Raw genomic sequence first — 21,440 nt, 5'->3', positions numbered from 1 at the left:
TCTACACTACGAAATTTGGTCGAAATTATAGAAGTCGTTTTTTTAGAAATTGTTTTTATATAGTCGATTGTGTGTGTCTAAGTGCATTAAGTGCATTAATGCGGCGGAGTGCTTCCACAGTACCGAGGCTAGTGTCAACTTCCGGAGTGTTGCACTGTGGGTAGCTATCCCACAGTTCCCATAGTCTCCGCCGCCCATTGGAATTCTGGGTTGAGATCCCAATGCCTGATGGGGCAAAAAACATTGTAGCGGGTGGTTCTGGGTACATGTCGTCAGGCCCTCCCTCCATCTCTCCCTCCATGAAAGCAACGGCAGACAAATCGTTTCGCGCCTTTTTCCCTGAGTTACCTGTACAGACACCATACCACGGCAAGCATGGAGCCCACTCAGCTCACTGTCACGCTATGTCTCCTGGGTGCTGGCAGACGTGGTACTGCATTGCTACACAGTAGCAGCAACCCATTGCCTTGTGGCAGCAGATGGTGCAATAGGCCTGATAAACATCCTCATCATGCCCGAGGTGCTCCTGGCCACCTCAGTAAGGTCGGTCAAGAGCGCCTGGGCAGACATAGGCGCAGGAACTAAATTAGGACTGACTCGACCAGGTCATTCTCTTTAGTCCTGCTGGCAGTCCTATTGCATCATCTTCTGCCGAGCAGCCAGGAGATGTGGATGGCTAGCAGTCCTACTGCACCGTCTGCTGCCAGCCAAAGATGTAAAAGAGAGATGGAGTGGATCAAAACAAGAAATACACCAGATTTGTTTCGTATTCATTTGCTCCCCCCTCCCTACCTCGGTGAAATCAACAGCCGACAATTGTTTCGGTGAGGTCTGTCAGGGGCACCTTGAAAAGTTTAATGGAGATTCAGTCCTGCCTGAAATACCGGGGGGAGGGATGGCTCAGTGGGTTGAGCATTGGCCTGCTAAACCCACGGTTTCGAGTCCAATCCTTGAGGGGGCCATTCTGTGTGACAATTGTTTTTCTTTTTCCTTGATGTAAAGCCACCCCCTTTGTTGATTTCAATTCCCTGTAAGCCAACCCTGTAAGCCATGTCGTCAGTTGCCCCTCCCTCCAGCAGAGCGACAGCAGACAATCGTTCCGTGCCTTTTTTCTGTGCAGACACAATACCAGAGCAAGCATGGAGGCCGCTCAGCTCACTTTGGCAATTAGGAGCACATTAAACACCACCCGCATTATCCAGCAGTATATGCAGCACCAGAACCTGGCAAAGCGATACCGGGCGAGTAGGTGACGTCAGCGCGGTAACGTGAGTGATGAGGACATGGACACAGACTTCTCTGAAAGCATGGGCCCTGGCAATATGGGCATCATGGTGCTAATGGGGCAGGTTCATACGGTGGAACGCAGATTCTGGGCCCAGGAAACAAGCACAGACTGGTGGGACTGCATAGTGTTGCAGGTCTGGGACTATTCCCAGTGGCTGCGAAACTTTTGCATGCGTAAGGGCACTTTCATGGAACTTTGTGACTTGCTTTCCCCTGCCCTGAGGCACAAGAATACCAAGATGAGAGCAGCCCTCACAGTTGAGAAGTGAGTGGCAATAGCCCTGTGGAAGCTTGCAATGCCAGACAGCTACCGGTCAGTTGGGAATCAATTTGAAGTGGGCAAATCTACTGTGGGGGCTGCTGTGATGCAAGTAACCAACACAATCAAAGATCTGCTGATATCAAGGGTAGTGACCCTGGGAAATGTGCAGGTCATAGTGGATGGCTTTGCTGCAATGGGATTCCCTAACTGTGGTGGGGCCATAGACGGAACCCATATCCCTGTCTTGGCACCGGAGCACCAAGCCGGCAAGTACATAAACCGCAAGGGGTACATTTCAATAGTGCTGCAAGCACTGGTGGATCACAAGGGATATTTCACCAACATCAACGTGGGATGGCCGGGAAAGGTACATGACGCTCGCATCTTCAGGAACTCTGGTCTGTTTCAAAAGCTGCAAGAAGGGACTTTATTCCCAGACCAGAAAATAACTGTTGGGGATGTTGAAATGCCTATATGTATCCTTGGGGACCCAGCCTACCCCTTAATGCCATGGCTCATGAAGCCATACACAGGCAGCCTGGACAGTAGTCAGGAGCTGTTCAACTACAGGCTGAGCAAGTGCAGAATGGTGGTAGAATGTGCATTTGGACATATAAAGGCGCACTGGCGCAGTTTACTAACTCGCTTAGACCTCAGCGAAACCAATATTCCCACTGTTATTACTGCTTGTTGTGCGCTCCACAATATCTGTGAGAGTAAGGGGGAGACGTTCATAGTGGGGTGGGAGGTTGAGGCAAATCACCTGGCCGCTGGTTACGCACAGCCAGACACCAGGGTGGTTAGAAGAGCACAGAAGGGCACAGTGCACTTCAGAGAAGCTTTGAAAACCAGTTTCATGACTGGCCAGGCTACGGTGTGAAAGTTCTGTTTGTTTCTCCTTGATGAAACCCCCCGCCCCTTGGTTCACTCTACTTCCCTGTAAGCTAACCACCCTCCCCTCCTCCCTTGGATCACCACTTGCAGAGGTAATAAAGTCATTGTTGCTTCACATTCATGCATTCTTTATTCATTCATCACACAAATAGGGGGATAACTGCCAAGGTAGCCCAGGAGGGGTGGTGGAGGAGGGAAGCACCGGGAGGAGTGATGGAGGAGGGAAGGACAAGGCCACACAGCACTTTAAAAATTTAAAACTTTAAAACTTATTGAATGCCAGCCTTCTGTTGCTTGGGCAATCCTCTGGGGTGGAGTGGCTGGGTGGCCAGAGGCCCCCCACAGTGTTCTTGGGCATCTGGGTGAGGAGGCTATGGAACTTGGGGAGGAGGGTGGTTGGTTACACAGGGGCTGCAGTGGCGGTCTGTGCTCCTGCTGCCTTTCCTGCTGCTCAACCATACGCTGGAGTCTATTAGTTTGATCCTCCAGCAGCCTCAGCATTGAATCCTGCCTCCACTCATCACGCTGCCGCCATCTTTCAGCTTCAGCCCGCCACCTCTCCTGCCGGTCATTTTGTCCTTTCCTGCACTCTGACATTGTCTGCCTCTACATTCGTCTGTACTCTGTCAGTGTGGGAGGACAGCATGAGCTCAGAGAACATTTGATCGCGAGTGCGTTTTTTTCGCCTTCTGATCTTCATTAGCCTCTGGGAAGGAGAAGATCCTGTGATCCTTGAAACACATGCAGCTGGTGGAGAGAAAAAAAGGGACAGTGGTATTTAAAAAGACACATTTTATAGAACAATGGGTATGCTCTTTCACGGTAAACCTTGCTATTAACATTACATACATAGCACATGTGCTTTCGTTCCAAGGTCGCATTTTGCCTCCCCCCAGTGCGTGGCTAGCTCCTCCTCCCTGTTCCCTCCCCCCTCCCCGTGGCTAACAGCGGGGAACATTTCTGTTTAGCCACAGGCAAACAGCCCAGCAGGAACGGGCACCTCTGAATGTCCCCTTAAGAAAAGCACCCTATTTCAACCAGGCGACCATGAATGATATCACTCTCCTGAGGATAACACAGAGAGATAAAGAACAGATGTTGTTTGAACGCCAGCAAACATACACTGCAATGCTTTGTTGTACAATGATTTCCGAGTATGTGCTACTGGCCTGGAGTGGTAAAGTGTCCTACCATGATGGACGAATAAGCCTGTCCTCCCCAGAAACCTTTTGCAAAGGCTTTGGGAGTACATCCAGGAGAGCCGCGAATGCCAGGGCAAATTAATCATTAAACACGCTTGCTTTTAAACCATGTATACTATTTAAAAAGGTACACTCACCAGAGGTCCCTTCTCTGCCTGGCGGGTCCGGGAGGCAGCCTTGGGTGGGTTCGGGGGGTACTGGCTCCAGGTCCAGGGTGAGAAACAGTTCCTGGCTGTCGGGAAAACCAGTTTCTCCGCTTGCTTGCTGTGAGCTATCTACAACCCCATCATCATCATCTTTCTCATCCCCAAAATCTGCTTCCGTGTTGCCTCCATCTCCATTGAAGGAGTCAAACAACATGGCTGGGGTACTGCTGGCTGAACCCCCTAAAATGGCATGTAGCTCATCATAGAAGCAGCATGTTTGGGGCTCTGACCCGGAGCGGCTGTTCGCCTCTCTGGTTTTCTGGTAGGCTTGCCTCAGCTCCTTAAGTTTCACATAGCACTGATTTGGGTCCCTGTTATGGCCTCTGTCCTTCATGCCCTGGGAGATTTAGACAAATGTTTTGGCATTTCGAAAACTGTAACGTAGTTCTGATAGCACGGATTCCTCTCCCCATACAGCGATCAGATCCCATACCTCCCGTTTGGTCCATGCTGGAGCTCTTTTGCGATTCTGGGACTCCATCATGGTCACCTCTGCTGATGAGCTCTGCATGGTCACCTGCAGTTTGCCACGCTGGCCAAACAGGAAATGAAATTCAAAAGTTCGCGGGCCTTTTCTTGTCTACCTGGCCAGTGCATCTGAGTTGAGAGTGCTGTCCAGAGTGGTCACGATGAAGCACTTTGGGAGAGCTCCCGGAGGTCAATACCATCTAATTGCATCCACAGTACCCCAAATTCGATCCGGCAAGGCCGATTTCAGCGCTAATCCCCTTGTCGGGGGTGGAGTAAGGAAATCGATTTTAAGAGCCCTTTAAATCGAAAAAAAGGCATAGTGGCTTCAAATGGAATATAACCCTGAATACATCTTTAATTGAGCAGAGGTGGCCATTTGGACGGAGAGGCTAGGCTCATTTCAGGAAAGAAGCAAAGCCTGGGCTGTTAGCATTGTTATAGGTCAGGTCTCTGGGCTGTTTTGCAACTATCATTTATTCGTTATCTCTCACATCTATTACTTGAAATATTACTAGTCTTTCCATTTTATTTTCTGCATGATTTAATGTACTAGCAATTACTCATATATGATGGACTATGCATGCCCTCTATGGTATGCAACATCAGATCTGCTAAATTGTTTGTCTATTTCACGCTCCAGTGGTTGGCCCACTGAGGGCATGAGCTCTACTAAAGCTAACAGGACATTTTTCTTAGGTTAACATGGCAGAGGCTTGTTCTGGTGTAGCCAGGGACAATGGGTTCTCTCGCTGATGCTGCAAATTTAAGGTTCAGCTGGTTGCTTGTAGCTACAAAGAATGTTCAGTGGGAATAAGTGTTGCCAACTCTAGTGATTTTAGCACAAATCTACCAATATTTGGTGTTATTCTTAAAAAGCCATCTCCTGGATTATGAAGTTTGGGTATCTCAGCTTTCCGATACAAAAAAGTGCAAGTTTGTAGCCCTCATAGTTGCAGAGAAAACCTAGAAAACATGACCTGAGGGCACCCTGGAGGCTCAAAATCCAGAAGGCAAATAAACCAGAACCCCAAATGTATTATTTTTTAAAAATCTCAGGATTTTTAAGTCAATCCTATAATTTTTTAAGACCTGACTCATGATTTTTGAACACTTGGAGTTGGCAACACGCAGAGTCCAGCAATATGTGGAAGATTTATGACTTAACTTCCTTTAAGTTCCAGTTTCAGGATTCCAGGAATCCAGCTCTCCAGAAAATTTATTAAATTCTCCCTTTCTATTTCAGGTTTTAGCAGTGATCTGACAGCTCAATATTTCAGTCCTGTTCTTCTAGAATGGTCATTCCAATGCTTGAGACTCAGTCCAATTCCTTCTTGTGGCTTTGAAAGTGGATTTCCATGTGCAGCCTTGACCTCAAAACCTTCAAGACATTCTTCTGGATTGCAGTCATGGTCATCAGAGAATCCACCTTTTCATCCCAAATGAAATGGTACTTTCCAGATGAAGATTGTGGTAACTTTGAATCTCTTTCTTATAGTAGGTCACATACAGACCTGTGTGGGTGGTGTCTGCTTTGTCTCAGCCCTGCTAGGTCTTGCTTCAGTAATGAGGGCCATGTGGCTCAGTGAAGATAGCTTTCCTCCAGCCTTCTGTGTCTTCACTTTGCCGTGTGTGGACAAAATTACAGTGGGCAGTCTTGTCTTTCTGACTGCCCTGTAATGATTACCATATGTGCAATGTTCCAAACGCTACAGCGAAACATCAGTGAAAATCAGACCTCTATCAGAACCTGTCTTGTTTGCAGTAGGAACTGCCAGAGTCAGTGATTACTGACCTCTGCCATGTCACAGGTGTGTTATCTTTTGCAGCCCTGACTCAGGAGAGGCGACTGGTGCCAGGAATAAAGATCAATATCTTCCCAGAATTCATAGATTCATAGATACTAAGGTCAGAAGGGACCATTATGATCATCTAGTCTAACCTCCTGCACAACACAGGCCACAGAATTTCACCCACCCACTCCTGTGAAAAACCTCTCACCTATGTCTGAGCTATTGAAGTCCTCAAATCGTGGTTTAAAGACTTCAAGGAGCAGAGAATCCTCCAGCAAGTGACCCATGCCCCAATTCCTGTGTGTTGTACTGTTACATGGTCTCAGTCATAAATTAATTACTGTACAAGCATAAAGCAAACAAAGCCTCCTGAATCCCTCATTCTGGGTGGGAACAAGGCGGTGGTTTAAGTGCTTCTGAGTTTCCCTGGAAGCAAGTGGATTTGCAAAGAAACTGGAAAGAGTTTACTGTGGTGTCACATTTATTGCAGGGGTCCAGGCTGGTGACATGTTATATGGAGTCCTCACCTCAGCCCTGCAGAGATTACCATGGAAAGATCTGAAGCCCTATTATCATTTCTTCTGGTCTCCTCCATGCTGGCAAGCCCTACCTGTAAAGGAAATTCTAGGGGCAGCTGCAGCCTGGAGAGTCCCTGGAGTGAGGCTGCTTGGGGCAGGATGTGCACCAGGGGCCCAGAGCTGGGAACTGCAGGATTTGGGGGCAGCATGTTTCAGCAATGCAATAAGGTGGGGAATCTCTGTGAGGGGAGCATAGCAGAATTCTCCCTGGCTTTAGTTTCCTCTCACTGGGATTTTACCATGCAAGGATGTGATCTGCCCCATGTATATTAGAAGGGTAGGGTACTACCAGAGCTAGCTATATATTTACTAACAAAGATTTAAGCGTATTTAAAAATAAATGCTTAAAGCGGTTAAGAAAAACTTGATGCTTTTGTTGTTTTTGGTGAACCCGGCTGCTGTCTCTCTGTGTGGGCTGCTATTGCAATTACACAGCACTGCACTTAGTAGTGTTCATCCCACAGTTTGGCCGGGCCACAGAAACATTTTTTTGGGCACTGTTGAAAGTTCCTTTCCTAGAGATTGAGGCATAACAGCCTAAATTTTCGGTTACACTAAGGCCCCTTTACACTTCTCTGGCAGTGCAAAAGGGCCTTTGGGTGGGTGGAGATGTAACTTATCCCTCCTTTAGTATAACTGAGACTTCAGTTGAGTAATTCAGCAAGCCCCATGGAATCCTAATTCAGAAGAAACAAAAAGCAGGCCACCTGCATGGCTGGAACAGATTGTCTTTTGGAAATAGCTGTTCTGTATTAACAGCCTCTGAACAGTTGCCGGGTGCTCAATTGCCAGCTGCCACGAATCATTCCTTTGAAGAAAAAAAGAAAAGTCTACCTGTCCTGCTGTCTGGGGTGTGAGGGGAGATGTGTGAGCTCCTTCACTTGAAGTGCAAGCCCATTCAGGAGAAAATATTGCCATTCACTCATTCTGTAATTTACCCAAACAACCACAACACCTGCTTGAAACCTCTGGGCCTCTGTCGGGGGGTCCACTCACTGCAGGTGGTACCTCCTCCTGGCCACGCTGGGGATTAGTCCTTTCCAGGTCCAAGGCCATCTTCTGCTGCTGGCTGCATAGCCTGTTGCTGCGCGCGCTCTCTCTCTCTCTCTGCAACTCAGGATGCTCCCTCTCAGTGACTTGGCCCTCTGGCAAGGTTACTATGTGTGTTCCCCTCTTCCAGGGTTTCAAAGTCTTTCCTCACCAGCAGTCTTAGGCAGTCTGCTCATTCATTATCCCTATGGTACTACTTCCCCAGTGGCTGCCAAGGGAAACCAAGCCCACCCTCTACTCCGTCTATCAGCTCAGGGATCCGCTACTTAACAGCTAACGTCTACACCACCCTGAACCCCACTGCCTTTCCCCTGAGCCTTTTCTACTCCTCCTGGCTCCCCACACACTGGGTTTGCCAGCCCAAACTTCCTCCTCCCAGCAGATAACTGCAGACTAATGTCTATTGCCCCCAACACTCCTCCCTTCCTCCATAGAGCAAAGCAGACTTCTCCCCTACAGTACTTTTCTGCTATCCGCTCCCTGGCTTTATAGACGTGCCTCCTGTTCTTGCACAGTTGAGCTTCCCCTAATTAGGACTCTCCTCTTAGCCTTAATTCCCCCATCTTATAGCCTAACAGATTAATTGGCCCCTCTGGCCTACATTTACCTCTTCAGGGTTAGTGTAGGGCAGACACCCTACCATAGCCTCTCAGTGTGTTTTGACTTGTCTTTCTCTTTAGATTCTAAGTTCCTTGGGGCAGGAGCTGTGTCTTCTGCATCTTTTTCAGAGCAAAGTATTCTGTCAATATGGATCAAGGGCTCCATATCTTCAGCACAAAAAGAAATAGAATCTTCAAATGTATTTGTGGAATTTTAAGGTTCTTCCCATTTTATCTATCAGAGGTTTGTCAAACAGAGTCACACCTTGGTGGAGCTATAAGTGGACTGGGTGAGAGTATTCAGTGGGGCCCTTCACATGCTCTGAAAAGGCTCAGTGCTGTCTCCAATGCTGTCAGTAGCAAAAGTCCCATTGACTTCAGTGGGAGCAGGTTTGGTTCCCTAGTTTGCAATGCGTGGTCAGAGGGGACAGCGTGGCTTGAAGCACCACAGCAGTGGCAGTTACTGCTGAAGTCCAGATTGTGATGGGACTGGCTCATACAGGAACTACTGTACAGGAATAGATTAATGGTCCATCTGTCTCAAGAAGTGGACAGTGCTGCAGTACCTGTGGGCAGATGTGGTGGCCATTCAAGAGGCAGCATTTACCAATAGATACCACAATTATTTCCTATTCTAATTCCTGGAGGGGAAATGGTGGTGTTTCAGTTAGACCTGTGCAGAACATGCTGACTCTTAAATGGTGACCACTGTAAATATGCAATATGTAAGACAGGGAAGGAAAACCTTTCCAACCCCAAGTTGGTGACCCGTTGTTGCCCTGCAGCTAGCTAGTATAAATGCATAAGCTAGTCAGTCAGTGCAGTTTGTAGACCAAGTGACTGGTAACCAAGGCAGATTAATGCCAGAAAAATAGACCTGAGAATTAGTGTAACTGGAAAGTTAAAAAGTCCATTCTGCCAAGGTCGTCACTGAGCTTTCGTGCTGGTGACAGTGTCAGACAGATGAGGCCTAACTGAAGTCCTATCACATGTGTTTGTGGAAAATAACTCTTGCCTAAGTTACTGTTTGTAACATATGAGAATTATGAACCCATGAATAGATCACAGCTGATTGAACAGCTGAATTATTAAGCCCCCAAACCCTTAGTAACAGCAAAGAGGCATCATAAACACCAGCATGAACTGAACTGTCCTACCCTGCAGTTCTACTCAAACATTTTCTCCTGTTTCTGTGCAATGTAACTTAGCTTGTGTAACCACTATAGTTGTGTAGGCTATGCTGAAGCAGATTTTACCATTGTATTTTAACCCTGGTGTGTGCATGTTAGAGCTTCTATTCCGAATACATTAGATCACTGTAATAATGTTAATAATATGCATCCTTCAGACTCCATAGTATGTTAGCAGAAGCCAGATTGTAAATGTATCACTTTCTCCACAAAACTAATTTTGTAACATTTCTGGACTGAGTATTCTTACCTTATTTTAAATGCACAAATAAGTATCTTTGGTCTCAGTTAGAGAAAAGGCCAAAACTGGAAATCGCTTTGAATGTAGGTTATGGGGCTGAGGGTCAGAGAGAAGGTAGGTTTTGAATTGAAATCCTCAGACCCAAACACACCCCTATGCTTTTGGTACCATCCAAAACTAGGAGAAGCCTAGTTTTTGCCTCTGGCTTCAGCCCAGCTGAAATCTTGCAAGAATGGCTGTCCCTCTAAGAACAGCTGAGCCCATTAGACATACCAGGATGTTGGAAATCGTGCAAGATCAGTTTTCTGACATTTTGGGTCAAAGTTTCATAAGACCAGCCAGCACGATTTCAGCACCATTGAATCCCTTTCCCTGAGGTGGCCTCAAAGCCAACCCCCAGCTCAAACCTTAGCTGGATGTAAACACTGAATTCTCAGTCCGTCTTGTCTCTAGGCTCTGTTCATCACACAGTCAAATGGTGTGAAAATCAACACTTTCACCAGCAGGAGTTAGGGTGAAAATGTTGCAAGATTTGTAAAGTGTGGGGAAGTGGTGGTGGAGGGAATATAACACAGACAGAGACTAGATTACATTGCCAACAGAATTTCCATGGGCCTGTGGGAGGATGATGCACGTTCCCCTCTCCTGGTCCAACCACTGTTCACCATCTTCACCCTTATCCCCCTCAGTGTGCAGAACATTTCCCCTTCCCCACTTTTCTCCCTTTCCACATGTCAACAGCACAGGGAGTCCTCTCGGGAGTCTGGGGGAAGTGATTAGTACTACTGAAAAGCAGTTTGAGCCCTTCTTCTGTGTGGGAGAGGGAGATTTGCCAACATAGGGTCCTCCGATGTATGGCTCTCAGGGTTAACATGACTGGGCCTTGAATAAGGACTTCAGGATTTGGCCTACACTTAAAATAGAGGTTGACCTAGCTATGGTGCTCAGGTGTATGATAAATCCAACCCTCTTAGCCCTGTAGCTATGCCGACCTAACCTCTTATGTGGATACAGGTAGGCTGACAGAAGAATGTTTCCGCCAGTACAGCTACTGTTGGTGTTCCTACAGCAATGGATAAACCCCTTCTGTTCTTGGAGGCTGCATCTACACTACAGGGTTATGCTGGCATAGCTATGGTGCTGTAGCTATGCTGCAATTGTCCCTATAGTGTAGACATGACCTAAGTCACCTATGCCTGGAGAATCTGGGCATCACTACATACATTTAGAAGGAGAACAGTTCCCTTAAAGAAGGGGAACAAATCTCCCTTCCCACTCAGGTTTAAAAAAAGTAGGCTAGTGCAGTGTACTGGTGTAATATGCTGCTCTAGCAGCAGGTAGGCTGGTGTGCAGGCCAGCCGTAGTGTCTGAATGGCCTTCAGAGGGAGGTCATGGCAGTAGTACCGTCTTGAGGGTGAAACACAAATCGGTCTGGCTCAGCCTGAATCTGAGAAGTAAAGGCATTGTGTTCTTGGCATGGCCTCCCGTTGTGTAATGTGGGCTACTGTGTGACAAGGAGCAGTCTTTGCCAGCTCAGCTCCCACTGCATGTCAGAATCACCAGATGAAATGAAACTGTATACCCTGAGCTATTTAAAATAATCTTCCAAAAATATCCGCCTGTTTCCCAGGCAGGAAAAGAGCAGGGGAGGACAGCGAGGCACAGCTAGTTATAGCACAGCCTCTTCCAGCTGTAATCCAGAATTGTTCTGAGTGTCCTTAAGATCGGCAAAAGTTTAAAAAAATGCATTTTTTTTTTATCGGTCTACAATAGGGCAGGTTGAAAATTTTCCATTGAAACTGGTTTTTCCAATGGAAAATTGGATTTTTGACTAAATACATTTTTTCACGAAAAGTGTCTATTTTCTGTGGAATTGTTTTATTTTCATTGAAAAACTGAACAGTTTTTAGTTTTTGCCCAAAAGTTCAAAGATTTTGATTTAGTGCCACAGTGCCTCGCAGGGTTATAGTTTGAATACCTCATGTCCCATTTTCCTCTCTGGGCCAGGCTCCCCAGCAGACTACATCTCCCATGATGCACCACAGCCAGGGACTCCCAGGCTGCACCTTCTCCCCTCACCAAGAGGGAAGACTGCGGTGCTTCACACGACATGTAATCTAACTGGGGAGGCTGGTCTTTGGAGGGGAATATGAGCACGAGGCTCCTGAGCTACAGCTGCCGTGAGGAATGGTGGAAGCATTTGCAAATCAAAATATTCCAGTTTTTGATTTTTTGCTGAAAAGTCAAAAATTTCAGCGGACACCCCCTACCATACCTGTTACCTATGTGTTTGCTCTGGGCACAAAAATCCAGTGCATTAGTCAGAACACAGATGGGATCAGGGGATAAGATCAGCTAAAATCAATATAAGCGAGGTTTAAACCTATGGAAAAGTGTCCACACACAATGTTGCACCAGTTTAACTACATAAGTACAACATCACACCTTTAGATAAATCAGGACAACTTGGTTGGACCAGGCCGTTGATAGCTGCTGGAGTATATGAAAAGGATAAGTGTACTAATTGGTAGGTGGAAGATCCTTTAGTAAACTCTTGGCTCTCAGAATTTCCAGGCTCAAGCTTTTCATCATGCAGCCCCAAACACACAGGTAACAATAAAAAGAAACCTGGATGTGTCTGTCTATAGCTGCTAGACATTAACTGCCGTTCTTTTAATCCAGTTTCCCATGGTGTTCCTGATACAAGTGCAGGAACTGTGAGTTACACTCCCCTTAAAGGCATCAGTACATATATCTGTGATGGGGTATACCAACCCCACACTGGGCAACTATGGGTTAAGGAGCTGCTCTGGGCTCAGCTAGCCCACCCTGCCACATCTGCAAGAGATGCACAGGCTGGGGGAGGAGATAAAAGGGAGCAGAACAGCTTACATGGGGGCAGGCCAGGGAAGAGAGAGGATTTTGCCTCTCCTGAGGAAAGGGCTGAGCCTGGGGAGGCAGGATCTCTCCCATTAACAAGTGTCTGAATGCCCCTTCCTGAGGGAAAGGGGGGCTGCTTCTGACAGACCCTGCTGGGAGGCATCCCCTCCCCCTCCACATGCTAACTAAGTTTATTTGTGTTGATTCCCTGTGTTTTGTTTATGGACTACCCCTGAATGGGCGAGACTGGAACCTGACTTGGTTGGAGGACCAAGGCATAAGAGGAGGCAGCTGCTGCTGCAGGAGGGAGAGAATTACCATGCCATGCCTGGCTGCGAAGAGGTGTCATGGGTGAGCTGACCCCGCTTCACATCCTCCTGTTACAGATGGCAAACTCTGGACAATAGCAGGGTGGTAGGAAATGACCCAGGGAGGCCAGCCTTAAGGGGCTCCTGGCTGTCAGATCCTTTTGTTGCCCTCACAGGACCCTGGTCCAGAGCCTGGTGGAGTGGGAGGGCCTGGGCTCCCCTACCAATCCCCCCTTTGCAGGTTGAAGGTCCTAAGCCCCTCACCACTGGGCAACGCTTTCCACAAGCAAAGAGCATCACAGTCCCTCATGGCAGAGGACTGGGAGTAGTTCATTACAATAGGAGCTGGGCCCAGGCATCAAAGTTCAGATTTGGAACTGAACTTTCCCAAAGTTCATGGGTGTTTGGATCTAGGGTATGCCTTCTGGCCCATCTATAACTACAGTTTAATTCTTCTAAAAGGCTGAATACTGTAGCCGTTCCACTGGGCGAGATATTGCTTCACTGTGAAGTTATAGAAGGAGATTACTTTTACTGGGCAGATGACAGGGATGCTCTTCTTGGGGGTTGAGGGGATAATAGGAATCTTATTCAGACTGTAAGCTCCTTGAGGACATCACCATGTCTTATGTTTTGTGCAGTGCTGGCCACCCTACTAAATTCGACAATCACGGAGTCTGCCTTTGCACTGTGCTAAAACTGCCCCCTTTTGGCCAAACCACAGTAAGTATCCCAAACACATAAATGGCATTGATCCAGTGGAAAACAGTGTTTGGAACATGCAAGAATCCCATGGATCCTCACTTACACGTTTCAGCCAAAAAATACTTCAGCTTAAGTGCTTATCTGAGATCAGCCCTGCAGATCTGATGGTAGAGTTTGGCTCTCTGTGCTGTAAATCTCTGTAATTGTGGCAAAGGTGATTTCCCAAAATAGAAAGAAGAATGAGAAATCACAAACTTGTTTTGTTTCTCTTGAAAGTTTAAAGAGGGAGCTAACAGCAGAAAACCACCAACAGTGGCTCCCATCCAGATGCCTCCCCTGATCCTGTAATCCTGAGCCTGACCTAAGTGTTTGATGAAGATCAGAACACACTGAGGGCCTAATTGTGCCCTCAGACATGCACATACAGCTCCCGTTGTCAGTAGGAAGGACACTCATGCATCTGAGGTCAGGATATGGTCCTTCTGCATGAATAAATTCTTAAGGGAACCTTACAGCTCCAAATTCCCTCATTTATGTCATGAGAAGCATGTTATGAGAAACAGTCTGAAAATCTATATTTAACAATTGATTTCACCAGGAACATGCACTTTTATACTGTAAACAAAAACATCTGGGAAGACTACTTTGCAGTTGATCTATTCTTTGAATACATATTCTTTGAGGAGATATATTCTTCGAATGCTGAAAAATTAACCAGAAGAGTAAAAGGGAACAGTTATTTAAAAGACTCAGAATGGATCCTGACCTCATCTTAGAGAAAGACATATGGTACTGTGCTCATCAAAGTGAACAGTAAATGCAAAAACTGGTACCAGGAGCCAGTGGGCCGCACTCTTATTGATTTACACCACTCTAGCAGTATAATGAGGTCATAACATGGGTGTAAGCATAATTTACACTACTAGAGAATGTAAAGTGGCCAAAATGTACAGGAGAATTGGGCCCTTAAAGTGCCAAGTCTACTCCTAAAAGTGACAAATGGCATCTTCTTAGGCCTGGTCTACACTTGGGGAGGCGGGGTGGAGGAGAGGCTCGATCTAAGTTGCATAACTTCAGATACGTGAATAACGTAGCTGAAGTCGACGTACTTAGATCTACTTACCACGGTGTCTTCACTGCGGTAGATTGACTGCTGCCAACTCCCCCGTCAACTCCGTCTATGCTTCTTGCTCTGGTGGAGTACCAGAGTCCACAGGAGAGCACTTGGCGGTCGATTTATCACATCTTCACTAGACACAATAAATCAACCCCCGCTGGATCGATTGCTCCAGAGGTAAGTGTAGACATGCCCTGACTCAAGAAACCTGCTCCCCTGTGTATTTAGAATGAGACCTGCTCTCAAAAAATTCTCTACTGATTTTTACTCCTGTTAGTTATGTTGGATCTGAGGGGCTAAGTGACCTGGATTCGGTTCCTTCTTTGTAAGTCAACAGTTCATCAAGTTCCATGGTTACAGTTGTGCAGACCCTTTGGATAGGGTGACCATATTTCCCTATGCTGAATACGGGATACCTGGTAATTTACTCGTATTCAAGCGAGTTCAATGGCAATCAGTCAGAACTATGCAGTAGAAAACATTCACATTAACATCAAGTTGACTGAGCCCCTGTTAAAAAGAAATACTGCGTGGTTGGATTCTTTTTATTTACCTTTTTATCTTTAAGGCTTTAGGGAAGGGACAGCAGCTGCTTCCAGGGGTGGGGGATGACCAGGCCTGTGTCTTTGCAGAGCTCATCTCTTCCTCCCCCTCAACCCTGTGGCTGGAAGAAGCTTGTCCCTTCTTGCCTGCAGTGTTGAAAGGCAGTTAACACTTCCAGGTTGCTGCTGGCCACCAACATAACCCAGCCGCCTCCTGTCCCCTGGCTACAGTGCGGGCAGGATGGGATTAAGCCCTAAGGGTGCATTGCGCACCAGGGCTCAGGGAACCTGACTGCAGGGGCTTCAGCGAACCTGGCCAGAAAGGTGGCGCAGCAAGGGAGGGTGCCTAGGAGACGGAGCAGCCCCACGCTCCCTCAGGGCAGGACCCCCAGGGCAGGGAGGTGAGGTGATGAAGCGGGTGCTAAGCCCCTGCCTGCGGGGATGCTGTGGAGCCTGCAGGGTCAGGGCACGCACAGACTGGAAATTGCTTCTTGCCTGCCACTCCAGAGCTTAGCTGAGGGGCAGAGAGGCTTCCCCATGCCACTGCTGTGCAGGGCTTTGGCACATGCAGGCTTAGCTCCTCCTTGCCAGCGCTCCGGGCTGGAGGGTCTTGGGCTTTCCTGGGGCGCTGGCCCAGCCAGAGGCAGTGGGGGAAGGAAGGAGCCTGCTGGCTAGGCTGTTGGTGAGTGAAGTGCTCTGACCAGGGGCTGGTTCTCCACACAGCGCTGTGAGTGGGACACGCCCCGCTGGGGGGCAAATGGAGGAGCAGTGGGGTTGGGGAGGGGGCAAAGGGGCAAAGCAGGACGAGGACAGCAAGAGGGGGAGCATGTTAGAGGGTCAATGGGTGTGCAGCAGAGGCAAAAGGTAACCGACTACTGCCTGGCACCTGCCCACACGCACCAGCCACCGCAGCACACAGCCAGTGCTGGCCGGAAACAGGACGGGGTGGGGCAGGGCCCTACTGGTTGAGAGCTGGCACGCAGCAGGCACTGCACTGACGGATCAGCAGGAGGAGTAGCCGGCCCTGCATGTAACCCGCACACCTCCTGGGTGTGGTTTTCTGTCCCACCTAGTGACACCGAGACCACTTAGAGATTAATGAGTCTGCTCCACAGCTTTAGCTAAGGGCCAGGGCCATCCTTACCCATAAGCAAAGTACGCAGCTGCATAGGGTACCAGGAAATTTGGGGCACCAAATTTCCTGGTGCCCTGTGCAGCTGTGTGCTGCTCCAGCCCCTGCTCCGTCCCAGCCCCACTGCTACTCCAGCCCCTGCTTCCCCCCAGCCCCACTCCACTCCTTCCCCAAGTCCCCGCCCCTGCTCCGCCCCACCCCACCTCTTCTCGCCCCTGCTCCGCTCCAGCCCCGCCCCCACTGCCCTGAGGAGTGCAGCAGGGCTGGGCCAGCACTCATGGGGGGCGGGAAGTGCAGCAGCCTGGCCTTAGCCACGCCGTCGGTGAGTGCTGGGGGGTGGCTCCCCCCGTCCCCCAAGCCAGCCCCCGCCATGGAGGCCTGCCCCCGCCCGCGGGGAGGGGGCTGCGTAGGGCCGCAGAATAGCTAGGGACGGCCCTAGTAAGGGCCACATGGCTTTTAGCTCATGCAGTAGAGGCTCATGCATTTAGCACCAGAGATCCCAGGTTTGATCCCGCTCACCAACAACTGGGGTCTGTCAACGTTACACGTGCACTGTAGTTTTGCCCTGCCACCAGCCTTGCACACCCACCTCATCATTGGCCACTAGACCCCCGACCCCACTCACTGCGGGCGGGCGGCCAGTGAGCAGGGATCCAGCCAGCACCACGATCCTCCAGTACTGATTGTGGGGGTGGGGGTAGAGACAGAAAATATGGGACAATTTGCTCATTTTTAAGAAAACATCAGGACATGCACTGGAGGTCTTAAATACGGCACTGTCCTGTTAAAAACAGGACGTCTGGTCACCCTACCTTTGGAGATAATGGGATCACACACAAAAAATGAGGAGTCCTTGTGGCACCTTAGAGACTAACACATTTATTTGGGCATAAGCTTTTGTGGGCTAAACCCCACTTAATCGGATGCATGCAGTGGAAAATACAGTAGGAAGATATATATACACAGAGAACATGAAACAATGGGTGTTGCCTTACCAACTGTAACAAGACCAATAAATTAAGGTGGGCTATTATCAGCAGGAGAAAAAAAAAACCTTTTGTAGTGATAATCAGGATGGCCCATTTCAAACAGTTGACAAGAAGGTGTGAGTAGCAGTAGGGGAAAAAAATTAGCATGGGGAAATAGTTTTTACTTTGCATAATGACCCATCCACTCCCAGTCTTTAGTCAAGCCTAAGTTAACGGTGTCCAGTTTGCAAATAAATTCCAATTCTGCAGTTTCTCGTTGGAGTCTGTTTTTGAAGCTTTTTTTGTTGGAGAATTGCGACTTTTAGGTCTGAAATTGAGTGACCAGGGAGGTTGCAGTGTTCTCTGACTGGTTTTTGGATATTATAATTCTTAATGTCTGATTTGTGTCCATTTATTCTTTTGTGTAGAGATTGTCTGGTTTGGCCAATGTACATGGCAGAGGGGCATTGTTGGCACATGAGGGCATATATCACATTGGTAGATGTGCAGGTGAACGAGCTGATGTGATTAGGTCCTATGATGGTGTCCCTTGAGTAGATATGTGGGCAGAGTTGGCAGCAGGCTTTGTTGCAAGGATAGGTTCCTGGGTTAGTGTTTTTGTTGTGTGGTGTGTGGTTGCTGGTGAGTATTTGCTTCAGGTTGAGGGGCTGTCAGTGTTCCCTCTAATTTTTGACAGGTTGTGTGTGCAAAAAATTTCTTCTGTGCAAATTTTTGTGCAAATTTTTGTGCGCGCGGTGTTTCGTCGTGTGCATGGGGTTTAGGATCTGTGTGCGCGCGCACACGCGGACAGCTGAGAGGGAACAGTGGGGGCTGTCTGTAAGCGAGGACTGGCCTGTCTCCCAAGATCTGTGAGAGTGAGGGATCGTCCTTCAGGATAGGTTGTAGATCCTTGATGATGGGCTCACAAGTGTCCCTGAAGGCATGATTTTAAGACAGTGGAGTTACACAAGTAACACTCAGTGGTAGCTGTGTTAGTCTATATCTGCAAAAAAACAACAACAACAAAAAAACGAGGAGTACTTGTGGCACCTTAGAGACTAACAAATTTATTTGCCACGAAAGCTTATGCCCCAATAAATTTGTTACTCTCGAAGGTGCCACAAGTACTCCTCATTTTTTTACAAGTAACACTGGGAATGCAGAACCTTTGATATTGGTGATGATAGGTGTGAAGGCAAGAATGTAGCTTGACTCCCAGATCTCAGGCAGAGTTTGCAGGGCTGGCAGTTAGAAAAAAATCTTTGTACTTGTGAGCACATTGGACACAGATCATTAGGAGGCAATAAATGTGGAACCCTTTACAATGTCCATTTTACACAGCCACTTTTTAGAGTAGCATCACACTTTAAGACATGCTGTCTATGAAAGTTCAGAGAAGCCACAAACAGCAGGGAAAGGAATGACTTTGCAGAGTTTTGAATAACTGCTGTCTCTGGAAAGAGTGACAGACAATTAATTGGCACTGACCAGCAGTAGGCTTCCTTTTATGGGACACAGTGAAAAACAAGATAGACCAGTTGAGGTAAGATGAGCATCCCACATGGCAATGAAATGGCAGAGGATATCATCCCGTGGCAACCCCCAATGATAGAATATCCATTATATGCCACACACATCTCTTTTCACAAGCATTTCCCTGATTTCACAGATTCATAGATTATAATTCCAGAAGGGAATCACTGGGATCATCAGTGATCCTAGTTTTCTGTGATAAAAAAAATCTCAGATAAAAAACCCCATTAAAATCAATGATTAAAATGAAACGCTGAACTTTAGTTTCCCTAGCCACAATACAGTGGAACCCCATTTACCGATCTAATTTGGGAATGGGGCCAGATCGGATAATCAAAAATTCGGATAATCTGGAGAACTTCAGCCCCGGGCAGCGCGGCTCGGCCTGTCAGCCCCAGTTCGGTTAATACAGAGAGCTGGATAATGGAGGCTTGGATAAACGGGGTTTCTACTGTATATGTTTTTTTTTTTCACAAAATGTAAGACAAAGATTCTCTGTAAAAATGCAAATTCCATGTTCTTCTGTGGCAAACAGATTTCTAGGATCCCTGGTGATCATCTTCTCTGACCTCCTGTATAGCACAGGTCATAGAAATTCTCTGAATTAATTCTTGTTTGAACTAGAGCATATTTTATAGGAAAACATCTAATCTTGATTTAAAAGTTGCCAGTGATGGAGAATCCATCACAAGCTTTTGTAAGTCTTGACTTTATGGCTTGCAACTGCACTGACTGATAGTCTGAATGATCATTCTCATCTCTTCTTCTTTGCTGCTTTAGGCTCAGTGGCCAATACTCACCCACCCACAGGGAATCTGGAGCCTGTACAGCACTAACTCAGAAACCAGAGGATGAGCAGACCTCTTGTAACAATACCAAGTTCCTTTGTTCTGCAGCTGCATTCAAAAACAAAAGGCCAGGACGGGAAACTGGCTGTTCACAAACAGTACAGAGCATACAGAACTTGTAACTTTGCCGCCATCTGGGACTGGTGCAAATGAGACTAACCCATGTTGAGAATAACTAAAAGGGACTAAAAATTGGTGAAAATGTATGCTTACATAGGAGGTAGAGTGAAGTGCTTTCTTGCATCATTCGCAAAGATGGTTGCAAACCATAAACTAAGAATCTGGATTGCAAACACCACAAAATTTGGACATGGGATCCAGGTGTTTGGTTCAGTCCATTATAAAGATAAGGAGACATCTGCAAAACCTGACTCTGGATCTCAGTTTGGATTTCCAATGCCTCTCTCCTTGACTCATCTTGCCTAGTCTCTTCTGGCAGTGATTTTGACCTACCATATGAATGGTTATCCTGGGAACATTTTGCAAAGAAGGACCTTCCTTTGGATCCAGAACTGTGCAAGTAACTCTCATAAAAATTTCCTCCTCAAAAAGTGATGATTTAAAAAATGTGCCTGACCCTGGGAGAAAATTATGTGGCGACTGGCCACAGGCTGAGGAATCGTCTATACTGACCAATGGACACAGAGGATCAAACTCCAAACACTGTGTACGTGGATGGTGTTCGCTGAAAGGCTAATTATTCAATATTTCTTTTTATTGTCATTATTCAATATATGGCCCCCAACACATATTTACCACATGCCATCCAAACCCTGCACTGGATACAGTTATACATTTCCTAATGGAGCTTTCTATAGAGTCCTCACCACAGAATTTGAGTGATTCACAAACATAAATGAATTTATGTTCACAACACCCTTATGAGATTAGGTGGTATTATCCCCATTTTACAGCTGCGGTGGTGAAGCAGCATGATAGGGCCAAAATTATCAAAATTGTCCACTAATTTTAGATGTTCAACTTCAGACACAAGACCCTCATTTTCCAATACTTATCATTTTATACCTTTATCTTTATATGTTCAAGCACAGCTCCCATTGACGTTAGTGGCAATTGTGAGTGGTCAGCCATGATGAGGTGTCACCCCATACCAGCCCTGAAGGGGTTAAGGTGGCCCAGAAGAGCCAATTAATCTTTACAAATGCACCTGAAGGGAGGCCCAGGGATTTATAACTACTAATTGCTGATGAAGCCCTGAGACCCCTCTCCCTGCTGGACAGAAGCCCCTACCCCACCATCCCATTGCAAGGCAGTGATCCAGAGCTCCCCCTTGACCCCCCAATCTGGTAGGTGGAGAATTGGGGTGGGGTTGGGCGGACACTGGATGGGCTTGTGAGCTGCACTTTAATGGTAAAAGAGCCACATGTGGCTCACAAGCCACAGTTTGGCCATCCCTGGTGTAGACCTTGGCTGCTGGTTCTAAGATCACTGGATTGGAAGTCAGTGTAGAGGGAGGGCCCAAGTTCCCTTACCAGCCACTGGGAAGTGGTGCAGCACTGTTGGAGGTACAATCCGGACAGCTGGTCTGGAGAGACTTTGATACCCCAGAAAGGGGGACTCTATAGTGACCTAGCTGGAGGGCTGAGTCACAAAGAGGGAGCACTGTGAATGACAGG

At 47.4% G+C, this 21,440-nt stretch overlaps 1 long non-coding RNA gene across 2 annotated transcripts in view; it reads left to right on the top strand.

The window, feature by feature from the left end:
* The window catches only part of LOC119565490, a 30,312-nt gene extending 9,299 nt beyond the window's left edge, over positions 1–21,013 (top strand). Inside the window, exons 3-6 of one of the 2 annotated variants that reach the window (XR_006288359.1) lie at positions 5,566–5,769; positions 6,603–8,629; positions 12,896–13,001; positions 19,736–21,013. This is a non-coding gene — a long non-coding RNA (uncharacterized LOC119565490). Of the gene's footprint in view, positions 1–5,565; positions 5,817–6,602; positions 8,630–12,895; positions 13,002–19,735 lie in introns of both variants that reach the window. The other variant, XR_006288358.1, reaches the window with a different exon arrangement.
* Positions 21,014–21,440: the final 427 nt, after the last annotated feature.

Source organism: Chelonia mydas, chromosome 2, assembly GCF_015237465.2.
Source record: "Chelonia mydas isolate rCheMyd1 chromosome 2, rCheMyd1.pri.v2, whole genome shotgun sequence".
In the NCBI taxonomy this organism is placed as follows: Eukaryota; Metazoa; Chordata; order Testudines; family Cheloniidae; genus Chelonia; species Chelonia mydas.
Note: the sequence above shows the minus strand (reverse complement) of the source record. Positions and strands in the feature narration are given on the sequence as shown.